The sequence below is a fragment of the Rhinopithecus bieti genome, unplaced genomic scaffold, assembly GCF_001698545.2.
Source record: "Rhinopithecus bieti isolate Rb0 unplaced genomic scaffold, ASM169854v2 scaffold_58095, whole genome shotgun sequence".
In the NCBI taxonomy this organism is placed as follows: Eukaryota; Metazoa; Chordata; class Mammalia; order Primates; family Cercopithecidae; genus Rhinopithecus; species Rhinopithecus bieti.
Window position 1 is genome coordinate 1,146,408 of NW_016823660.1, and position 12,371 is coordinate 1,158,778.

At 45.6% G+C, this 12,371-nt stretch overlaps 1 pseudogene; it reads right to left on the reverse strand.

Moving 5' to 3' along the window:
- Positions 1–4,115: 4,115 nt before the first annotated feature.
- LOC108521726 (EKC/KEOPS complex subunit TPRKB pseudogene) overlaps positions 4,116–12,371 on the reverse strand; it is a 15,650-nt pseudogene continuing 7,394 nt past the window's right edge.

A 12,371-nucleotide genomic window follows, 5' to 3' on the forward strand; every position in this document is an offset into this window, starting at 1 on the left:
TTATTATTTATTTATTTATTTATTTATTTATTTTTATTTTCTTTTTTTAGACAGTCTCACTCTGTCACCCAGGGTGGAGTGCAGTGGCTCAATTTTGGCTCACTGCAACCTCTGCCTCCCGGGTTCAAGTGATTCTTCTGCCTCAGCCTCCTGAGTAGCTGGGATTACAGGCATGCGGCACCACGCCTGGCTAATTTTTCTATATTTAGTAGAGATGGGGTTTCAACATGTTAGTCAGGCTGGTCTCAAACTCCTGACCTCGTGATCCACCCACCTCAGCCTCCCAAAGTGCTGGGATTACAGGCATGAGCCACTGCACCCGGCCGACTCTGACTTTAAAAAGCAAACATACAAGAAGCCCCCAAACAGATGAATTAAGAAATAATCCCCTCCTTTCCTCATCTATATAACACCACATGATGGGTGACTGAATTTTTGTCCCTAACCGAACCTGACAGCATTGTATTGGCATGAACTCTTATCCAGCTGGAGACCAAAACCAAGAGACTAACAGGAAAAATCAGCCTCCAACTCTACATTAATCACCAGTCTATACTAGTCATATTAATCAAATAGTTCATGTGGATGCTAAGAGCTATGTGAGACCACATAAGCCACTCTTTAAATTAAATAATGGGGGCTGGATGCGGTGGCTCACACCTGTAATCTTAGCACTTTGGGAGGCCGAGGCATGTGGATCACTTGAGCCCAGGAGTTTGAGATCAGCCTGGGCAACATGGTGAAACACTGTCTCTACAAAAAATACAAAAATTAGCCAGGAATGGTGGCATGTGCCTATGGTCCCAAATCCCTGGGAGGCTGAGGTGGGAGGATCACTTGAGCCATGGAGATTGAGGCTGCATTGAGCCATAATCATGCCACTATACTCCAGACTGGGCAACAGAGTGAGACCCTCTCTCAAAAAACAAACAAAAATTAATTAATGAATGAATGAATTAATAAAAATGAAGCTGGGCATGGTGGTTTACACCTGTAGTCCCAGCACTTTGGGAGGCTGAGGCAGGTGGATCACTTGAGGTCAGGAGTTCGAGACCAGCCTGGCCAACATGGTGAAACTCTGTCTCTACTAAAAATACAAAAAGTTACCCAGGCGTGGTGGTGGGAGCCTGTAATCCCAGCTACTCAGGAGACTGAGGCAGGAGAATAGTTTGAACCCAGGAGGCGGAGGTTGCAGTGAGCAGAGATTGCGCCTTTGCACTCCAGTCTAGGTGACAGAGTGAGACTCCATCTCAGAAAAAAGAAAGATCAAATCTGTCTCTGATTTTACAATTGAGGGAACCAAGACTAGGTGAAATGGCTTCCTCAAGGTCACACCAACTGCACTGAAGCTCTGAGTTCGGGACACCACCCTCCATCTCAAAGGCTGGGAAGCTGTGAAGGGCTTGTCACTGGCAAAGAGTGGTTTGTTTCTCCTTGAACAGGATGTGGCAAGAAATTGTTAAGAGAGGGAGGAGAAGGGAAGGAGAGGAAGGGGAGAGCCTTTTTAGCTGAAAATATGGGCTGTTTTTGAGTTGATTAAATAACTACCACTCCCAAACTTCTCTCAGTTTCTGTGAGCCTAAAGTAAGCAATTCTGGGAATGAGTTTTAGGTCATTCTTGGATTTCAGCTTTCAGTTACAAGAAGCAACCTGTTTAGGGAACTGTCAGTGGCTGCTTTCTCCAATGCTTCATTTTATTTGTAAGGTCCTTCTGTTGAGAGTTTGGCCTTCTCCTATGGAAAAATGCTCTATGGGAAGTTCCTGACCCTCACACCAGTCAGGGAAACAGCTTCCATGGAAGGCATACCCCAGGGCCCCTGGGGTCCACACCTGGTTCCATTTCAAGGACCATACATGGGAGACCCACCAATCACTAAGGACGTGGAGATGATTTTATCTTCCAGGCTGAAACTGCCTTAGAAAGATGACGACAGTGAGGGAAGTCCAGCATGGCTGACTCCATCTTGCTTCCAGCCTCACAGGCTGACTGTCTTTGCTCACACCTTGGCATAGGCCAAGTTAACCATGGGAGGAATTTAGTTTATAGTTTAAGTTGGAAGCAAGAATGATAATAGTCCCTCCCTCAAAGTAACCCCTTCCTTGTTCAGGGACCAAATACTAATGAAAGGCAACGAGATTAAAATTATGGGAGGGTCCTGAACTCTGCTAAAATGTAGGAATAGTTTCTATAATCCCTTACTGCTCAGGAGTCCTGTGGCCAGAAGCCACAAGATTTGTGACTTCCCCAATTGCTCCTATAGATAACACCACTGGTGTAGTACCTCAGATTGGTCTTTTGATATTTGCATTCTGGCAACCAACTGACACCAAACAGGATCGTGACTCATGACTCAACCAGTCCTGTGGCCATCAACCAGAGGCAGACTCAGTGAACAAGAACCATTTTTCCGCACGCTATGATTTCATCACCAACCAGTTAGCAGCACCCATTCCCTAGTCCCCAGCCTGCCATACTATCCTTGAAAAACCCTAACCCCAAGTCTTCTGGGAGATGGATTTGAGTGACAGCTCCAGTTCTTTCACGTGGCCAGCCTCAAGTCAGTTCAACTCTTGCTTTTGCTCTGTCGCCAAGGCTGGAGTACGGTGGCGTGATTTTGGCTCACTGCAACCTCTGCCTTGTGGGTTCAAGCAATTCTCCTTCCTCAGCCTGTCTAGTAACTAGATTACAGGTGCAAGCCACTACCCCTGGCTAATTTTTGTATTTTTAGTAGAGACAGAGTTTTGTCATGTTGGCCAGGCTGGTCTCAAACTCCTGACCTCAATTGATCTGCCCACCTCTCAGCCTCCCAAAGTGTTGGGATTACAGGCATGAGCCACCGCACACGGCTTAAACTCTTTCTTCACTGCAGATACTACAGTCTTAGTGAACTGGTTTTGTCTGTAGCAGGCAGGAAGAACCCATCAGGCAATTTACAAGCCCAAGGACAAGGAAGGTAGCTGTGACTTCCCCTGGGGCCCTGCCCTCTGGGCTAGAACTAAGTGGGTCTATCATAACCCAGCTTCTCCACCCGACCTTGCTCCTTCAACCTCTACTGCTTTCAAATCACAACTGCATGGTGCTTTTGCTCTGGATACAAGAGAGGAAGTGGACACACAGGAAGGGCCCTGGGCTGAGAGTCGCCTTGACTTCAGCTATTGGCCTGGCTCTGGGTCAGATTTCACTTAGCCCCGTGGGTTGCCAACTCCTCAGCTACAAGACAAACTGACCTTTGCAATGGCTTCTCAAGTCCCTCCTGGCTCTAGGATTTGAAGCCTGTTTTGTGCAGCTTGCTCACACTGTGCAAGATAATGAAAAGGCTGTTATAGTGCAGTCCTTGTTCTTGGTTCTTGCAGAGGCTCCGGAGACCTAGGTCAGTGATTCTCCAACTTCGGCATGCTTTAGAATCATCTGGAGTGCTTGGAAAAACAGAATCATGGGCCCTATCCCACAGTGTATGATTTAGTAGGGTTGAGGTAGGGCCTGAGAGTTTGCATTTCTTCTTTTTTAAAAGTGTTTGCAATTTTTATTCCAGTTACATAAAAATAAAATATATTTGAATAGAAGTAGAAGACTAGAAGGCACTAACAAATAATAGTAACAGTGGTTATCTTTTAAAATAATAAAGGAGGTGGGGCCAAGGCATGGTGGCTCATGCCTGTAATCCTAGTGCTTTAGGAGGCTGAGGTAGGAGGATCGCTTGAGGTCAGGAGTTTGAGACCAGTCTGGGCAACATAGCGAGATGCCGTCACTACAAAAAATAAATAAATAAAAATAAAATAACATTTTAATAAGCAACGGAAAATAAATTTGTTTTGTTTTTGAGATAGAGGCTTACTCTGTCGCCCAGGCTGGAATGCAGTGGCACGATCTGGGCTCACTGCAACCTCTTCCTCCCGGGTTCAAGCAATTCTCTCAAGTAGCTGCGCTTACAGATGCGCCACCACTACACCTAGCTAATTTTTTGTATTTTTATAGAGATGGGGTTTCACCATGTTGCCCAGACTGGTCTTGAATGCCTGAGTTCAGTTGATCTGCCCACCTTGGTCTCCCAAAGTGCTGGGATTACAGGTCCAGTGTTTTCTTTAATGCTGAAAATTTCTGCTAATAATTCTTTTCACAAAACATCCTTTGTTGACATTCTACAAATACCATCCCACAATGTTCCCAATATTTTCTTCTTGTGGAGGGAATTTATGTTTCTTTTTGACTTTTGTGATATTTATTATTTCAGGAAGATTTTTCAGAGAAACCTGCTGGCCTTCTACTTGAGGTATTAGATATCCTTGATTTATTTGTTTTGCTCCCTTGTTAGTATAAACAATTAGAATTAATGGGTCATTGGCTGAGATACCACATTTTTTCAATGCCTATGAAATATTGCTATTTGGGGAAAGGTTGAAAATAATTTCAGTAGATAGAGCTCCTGACTTCATTTCTCCCAGTTTGTAGAAGCAAACTGCTTTCTTTGCGGCTGCAAATATCTCAAATGGATTGACAGTCACTACAGGATGTATCAGTGAGCCATCAATGATACCTTCCATGGCTTTCTTTCTCAAGTTCCCCGCATTTTTTACATCTTTAAACAATATCAATAGAAGAGTCGGCCGGGCACGGTGACTCACTCCTGTAATCCCAGCAATTTGGGAGGCTGAGGTGGGTGGATCAACTGAGGTCAGGAGTTCGAGACCAACGCTGCCAACATGGTGAAACCCCAGCTCTATTGAAAATACAAAAATTAGCCAGGCGTGGTGACACATGCCTGTGATCCCAGCTACTTGGGAGGCTGAGGCACGAGACTCACTTGAACCCGGGAGGCAGAGGTTGCAGTGAGCCAAGATCAGGCCACTGCATTCCAGCCTGGGTGACAGAGCGAGACTCTGTCTTAAAAAAAAAAAAAAAAAAAAAAAAACCCGCTGAGCACAGTGGCTCACGCCTGTAATCCCAGCACTTTGGGAGGTTGAGGCAGGTGGATCACCTGGGGTCAGGAGCTCGAGACCAGCCTGGCCAACATAGTGAAACCCCATTTCTACTAAAAATACAAAAACTAGCTGGGCATGGTGGCATGTGCCTGTAGTCCCAGCTACTCAAAAGGCTGAGGCAGGAAAATTGCTTGAATCCAGGAGGCAGAGGTTGCAGTGAGCCGAGATGGTGCCACTGCACTCCAGCCTGGTGACAGAGTGAGACTCCACCTCAAAAAAATAAAAGAAAAGAACGGTCACCCATCCAGTCTCTGCTGCATCTCCTGCATGTCTTGTAAGTTCCCAGGTGATGCTGATGCTGCCAACTGGGGACCACCCTTTGAGAACCTTTGGCCTACAACTAGAGGCACCAAGTATTCTCCAGTTCTTACAAGACATGGCAAGAGATTGGAACCCTACTCTGCCAGCAATAAGAAGGCTCCCACAGGCAGACACCTAACCCTATACCTGACGACAGATTCCAACATAACCTGTTTCCTAGGGTCGGTCTCATGGAGACCATTCAATGATAACCAATATTCACAGAGTGTGTTACAGTTTTCAGAGAGCTTCACTTTACTTCATTTGTTTCTGCTTACAATTCTATGATATGGATACCGTATCTTCATTTTTGGAGAAAAAAAAGTCAAGTCAAGTCAAGTCTTTGATGAATGTCGTGGTCAAGACTTTGATGAGTGTCATGCAGCTACAAAGAGGTGGAGTGGGGACCCAGGACTCACCCAGGTCTTTTGAGTCTTCCGTGATCTCTGTACTTTACCAAGCTGCACTTCCATCTACTCTTCTGGTTTATTGGAGCACTGGGTTTTTTGTTGTTGTTGTGTTGTTTTGTTTTGTTTTGTTTTGTTTTTAGTGAGATGGAGTCTTGCTCTGTCACCCAGGCTGGAGTGCAGTGTCACCATCTCAGCTCACTGCAACCTCCACCTCCAGGTTCAAGTGATTCTCCTGCCTCAGCCTCCCAAGTAGCTGGGCTCACAGGTGTGTGCCACCACACCCAGCTAATTTTTTTATATTTTTAGTAGAGACGGGGTTTTACCATGTTGGCCAGGTTGGTCTTGAACTCCTGGACTCGAGTGATCTGCCCGCCTCAGCCTCCCAAAGTGCTGGGATTACAGACATGAACCACTGTGCCCAGGCTGTGGCACTGTTTCTTTTCTTTTCTTTCTGTTTTTTTTTGTTTTTTTTGTTTTGTGAGACAGAGTTTCTTTCTTGTTGCTCAGGCTGGAGTGAAATGGCACAATCTCAGCTCACTGCAACCTCTACCTCCTAGGTTCAAGCAATTCTCCTGCCTCAGCCTCCCAAGTAGCTGGGATTACAGGCATGCGCCACCACGTCTGGCTAATTTTTGTATTTTTAGTAGAGACAGGTTTCACCATGTTGGCCAGGCTGGTCTCAAACTCCTAACCTCAGGTGATCCACCCCACCTCTGCCTCCCAAAGTGCTGAGATTACAGGCGTGAGCCACCGCACCCAGCCCTGGGGCACTGTTTCCAACTAGAAAATTCCTTCTGGAGGTGCTAATTAGGGATCATTTTAACACATGCAAAACTGTGTTATTCAGATTGCCATTTTTTCCTGGTTCCCTTGCAAAACCCAGTAGAAACCTGAGTTGGAAGCCCTTACTCCTGCATTAGAACATGGCATGGAAATGATCTGGTGAAATAGTGAATTAATTTTCATTGTGTTTCAGTCATTGTCGTCAGTGGTATCAGTTTTCCTGTACTGTCCAGTGTGCTGGAGAAGGACTCTCTGGATAGGATTGTCCAAAGATAAATTTTGATACTTAGTTCTCAGTTTTGATTTTTCAAATCTCTGATCACTTTCTTTTTTCTTTTGTTCTTTTTTTTATTTTTTGAGACAGAGTTTCGTTCTTATTGTCCAGCCTGGAATGTAATGGCGCAATCTCAGTTCACCTCAACCTCCGCCTCCCAGCTTCAAGCGATTCTGCTGCCTCAGCATCCCAAGTAGCTGGGATTTTAGGCATGCGCCACCACACCCAGCGAATTTTGTATTTTTAGTTGAGACGGGATTTCTTCATGTTGGTCAGGCTGACCCCGAACTCCTGACCTCAGGTGATCCACCTGCCTCGGCCTCCCGAAGTGCTGGGATTATAAGCTTTTTATTTTTTTAGAGATGGGGTCTCGCCCTGTTGCCCAGGCTGGTCTTGAACTCCTGGGATCCAGTGACCCACCCACTTTGGCCTCCTGAAGTGCTGGGATTACAGGCATAAGTCACTGCATCTGGCTCTGATTACTTTCTTAATTCCTTTCTGTCCGTAGCAAACATAATGAACAGCGAGTCCTTAGAAATATTTGGCAGAGAGTTAACATAAAGTGATGACTGCAAGCAGAATAAGGTCATTCTCCTCTGTAGGTAACTCTTCTGCATTGACTATTAGGAACTTCCTAAATAATGTTAGTTAAGTGATGTGTCGGGCTCGTTCTCGATCAGTCCTTCGGGGAATGCCAGCTGTGGAGACGATGCTGTTGCTGTCTTTCATGATGAATGACCCAGTGCAGTTAAAGGGAATTCAGGCCTATTTAGTAGGATGGACACACACACGCACTCACACAAACACACTCACAATTACCTGTCACCTTAAATGTTTCTACTTTAGGACAAATGGGCTATCTTACAATGACTTAACTATGCTTGTCCTATGGTGAAACATTGACTCTTGACATAGGTTTTTTGTTTGTTTGTTTGTTTTGCTTTTGGAGACAGAGTTTTGCTCTGTTGCCCAGGCTGGAGTGCAGTGGTGGAATCTTGGTTCACTGTAACCTCCGCCTCCTGGGTTCAAGCAATTCTCCTGCCTCAGCCTCCTGAGTAGCTGGGATTACAGGCACCTGCCACCATACCTGACTAATCGCCCGGCTAATTTTTTTGTATTTTTAGTAGAGACGGGGTTTCACCATGTTGGCCAGGCTGGTCTCAAACTCCTGACTCAGGTGATCTACCTGCCTCAGCCTCCCAAAGTGTTGGAGTTACAGGCGTGAGCCACTATGCCTGGCCAACATTGGCCTTTGGAATGAGAAATTAAAAACCATGTTCATTCATCCTGAGATTGTCCCCCCATCACAGGGTCCCACATTCCTCATCAGTGATGCTGAGAGATGAGTGGGGCATAGGGTGTCAGTTCTGACCAGTGGGAGTCTCCCAAGCCACAAGGGATGGAGACAATTGGGCTTTCTGGTCTTACAGTCAAAACCCTATCCTCCCAAGCCTATGTCCCTGAGACCAGACTCTAAGGAGAGAGGAAAGGGGAAATGCTGTGGCCTCAAGCCCTCTGGACGATGTGAAGGTTGGACAGTTGGTCTTGAGCAGCAGCTAGACAGAGATGAGCCCAGAACGACAGTAGTGGCTGAGCAGAGGGAGGGGGAATGGACAAAGGCCGCCCTGATGCATGACAAGGGCATGGACAGGGGCACCAGGGCCAGGGGCAGGAACCAAACTTTCCCAAAGTCCTCAGTGAGTTGACAGAATACATTTTTTAGTAAACTGGTTGAGAGTCATCCAGAGCAGGATGATTCTCCCTTGGTATCTTCCTCGCTTGAATTTTTTTTTTTTTTTTTTTTTTTTTAAGATGGAGTCTCACTGTGTCACCCAGGCTGGAGTGCAGTGGTGTGATCTCAGCTCACTGTAACCTCCACCTCCCGGGTTCAAGTGACTCTCCTGCCTCAGCCTCCTGAGTAGCTGAGATTACAAGTGCTCACCACCACGAGTGGCTAATTTTTTTGTGTTTTTTAGTACAGAGACGGGGTTTCACCATGTTGGCCAGGCTGGTCTCGAACTCCGGACTTCAGGTGATCTACCCACCTCGGCCTCCCAAAGTGCTGGGATTACAGGCATGAACCAACACACCTGGCCCCATTCTTGGATTTTAGGCACTCAATCAACTACCTTCTCACCTAAATTTGGTTGCATAGCTTTGGTGAAAGGCTTCTCCTTCAGTGAAAAAATAATTTTAATACCTAATTCTTCATCTTACATAGTAGCACAAAAAAATGCACCACATTCTGAAGAAATTTCAGAATTATGGGAATAAGAGTGAGGAAAATTCAGATGGACTACAATATCCATTACCTTAAACTCCAAAGACAGGTTGATATTTACATATTTGTGTCTGAGCATAGTGACTCACATCACAACTGTAATCCCTAGCGCTTTGGGAGGCTGAGGCAGGAGAATTGCTTGAGGCCAGGAGTTCGAGACCAGCTTGGGCAACATAGCGAGATCTCATCTCTACAAAAAAATTTAAAAATTAGCCAAATGTGATGACGTGCACCTGTGGCCCCAGCTACTTGGGAGGCTGACGTGAAAGGATCACTTGAGCACAGGAATTCAAGGATACGGTGAGCTATGATTGTAACATTGCCCTCCAGCCTGGGTGACAGAGGGAGGCACTGTCTCTAAAAATTAATTAATTAATTTAATTGATTTAAAAAACCATTTGGAGTCTGCGCGCAGTGGCTACACCTGTAATCTCAGCACTTTGGGAGGCCGAGGTGGGCAGATCACCTGAGGTCAGGAGTTCAAGACCAGCCTGGCCAACATGGTGAAACCCTGCCTCTACTAAAAATACAAAAAATTAGCCAGGCATGGTGCCGGGCACCTGTAGTCCCAGCTACTCAGGAGGCTGAGACAGGAGAATTGCTGAACCTGGGAGGCGGAGGTTGCAGTGAGCCGAGATCGCGCCACTGCACTCTAGCCTGGGTGACAAAGCAAGACTGTCTCAAAAACAAAACAAAAACCATTTGGCAAGCTGTGAAGATCCATTACTGGTATTCTATGGGACGGGTATCCTAGAAGGGACCGTGAATGGGAGAATGAGCTCAAAGGAAGAACAACGGGAAGATGCTGAACACAGACTTCTCCTGCTCACAGTCGTGCCTAAAGCCTGCCATAGCTGTCTTTGGAATATCCAGCTCCTCAAATACAGTTCTATTGCTGGTGTTTGGTGTGTTCTATAGGCAGCATTTCAGTATGACTTACTCTAAACTGAAATGTTTCAGACTCCCTGCTCATGTTCCCTGGGTTGCTGACAAACAACCTACAGATAATCCCAGATGCTACCAGCACTTGGGATGAGAGGCCACTAGGCTACCGGGCCCCCGCCCGTGCTAGGGAGCCGTCTTTCCCCACCCCCAGCTCATCAGCACTGGAGAGAGGAGGCAGGGGAAGGAATTGCCCCTAATACACTGCTTTTGGTTTTTTCTTTTTTCAAAAGTTGCACGAAGATAAAGCAAAGCTGTAGCTGATGCAGGCGTGTTGTGTAGACGCTTGCAGTTCCACCCTCGCCGTGCGCTCATTGGATAATAACGCAACCCCAAGTAAAGGACGGTGGTTGCCGCTAACGTACTTCCATTCCACCGGGGTGAGGCCCACCAAGCAAATGGTCTATTTGGAAAAAATATAAGGACATTTGCTCTCCTACCCAGACATGACCTTTGAACTGAGAAGAAAATGAAAACACATAAAAAGAAAAAAAAAGAAAATGAATAAACATAACAGAGTTAGATTATTGCATAGTGAGGTTCATTTTCTTCTAAAGTAACAAGAGTCACAACATGCATGCTGAAGTCTGATACACTCTCGATTCCTCCTTCCTGCTACAGGTTCCCTACTAATAACTTTATGAGCTCAGGCTGAAATGTCAACTTGAACTTTAGCGCTTGTGGCACAATCAACTATAACTCAGTTTAAGCATACTTATTTTATTTGATTGAGTGTTTCAATTTACTCTGCACTTCCTGAGGTTCTTGGGTTAAAACAACATGATCTAATGCAATAAAAACTAGCAAAAATATATATTTATTCTTTATTTCCAGGAGCACAAGGCCAATTGAATCTACCCAAAGCATACCTAAACAGCGTTAATAAGCCTGCACGCTAAATGATTTTCTCTCCTTTCTTGGTGCCCACACATTCAATTAAGAAGCCCTTTGGTTTTGCAATGGCATATCAACCTACACAATTTCAGGACTAACCAAGCATGTCTGCAAGCTAAAAGGTGGTGTTAACAGTGAGTGCATAAGGAGGTTTCTGAATAGTTTTGAGGCAGATTAGGCCAAGGAGAAACAACGTTTATTCTTCAATGATTAATATTAATTTTGTAACTCCTGCCAGGAGCGTGGAGCATAAGAACTTTACAATTTTTTCTTTTTTTGAGATGGAGTTTCACTCTTGTTGTCCAGTCTGGAGTGCAGTAGAGCAATCTTGGCTCACTGCAAACTTCGCCTCCCAGTTTCAAGCGATTCTCTTGCCTCAGCTTCCCGAGTAGCTGGGATTACAGACATGCGCCACCAGGTCCAGCTAATTTTTGTATTTTTAGTAGAGGGAGGGTTTCACCATGTTGGCCAAGCTGGTCTCGAACTCCTGACCTCAGGTAACCCACCTGCCTGTGCCTCCCAAAGTGCTGGGATTACAGGCGTGAGCCAGTGTGCCCAGCCTGAACTTTACAATATTCTTGAAGACATAAAACCAGGAAAGGGGCCAGAGAGAAGCTGGTACTTGACTTGGACCTTAAAGCAGGAACAGAAGATTTAAAAAGAGAGAGAGTGAAGGCAGGACAGCACAAGTGAGAGTGCCATGCATGCACTCAACAAATATTAATAGTGCATGAAGTGGCCAGGTGTGGTGGCTCACGCCTGTAATCCCAGCATTTTGGGAGGCTAAGGTGGGTGGATCACTTGAGGTTGGGAGTTGGAGATCAGCCTGACCAACATGGAGAAACCCCGTCTCTACTAAAAATAACAAAAAAATTAGCTGGACCTAGTGGCGCACATCTGTGATCCCAGCTACTTGGGAGGCTGAAGCAGGAGAATTGCTTGAAGCCAGGAGGCAGAGGTTGCAGTGAGCTGAAATCACACCATTGCACTCCAGCCTGGGAAACAAGAGTGAAACTCTGTCTCCAAAAAAAAAAAGAGAGAGAGAAAAGAAAAAGAAAAGTAGTGCATGAACCATGTGCCAGGACTTGGACCAGATGCTAGGATACATCCATGAATACAAATATCTCCTGAAACTTACATTGTCACGGAGGGAGACACACAATGGACGAGCAACATGTAGAGGTTACAGATGGTAATAGGTCCAACAGAGAATAGAGCTAGGAAGGGGGATGGGGGTCCCGAGTGAGTTAAAACAGAGTGACCCGGTGATGCCTCTCTGATAAAGTGACCATTTTAGTAAGACCACAAGGAATTAAGAGAGTGGGTTGTCCAGCTATAAGGAGGAAGTGTTCTGCAGAGGGTACAGTGAGTGTAAACGCCCTGTGGTAGAACTATGCTCAAACAGAGAAAGCATGCATTCTCAACAGGGCAGACAACATCCCGAGGGAGTGAAAATTCATTCTTGGAAGATGAAGAAAAACTTACTCTTTTTTTTTTTTTTTTTTTT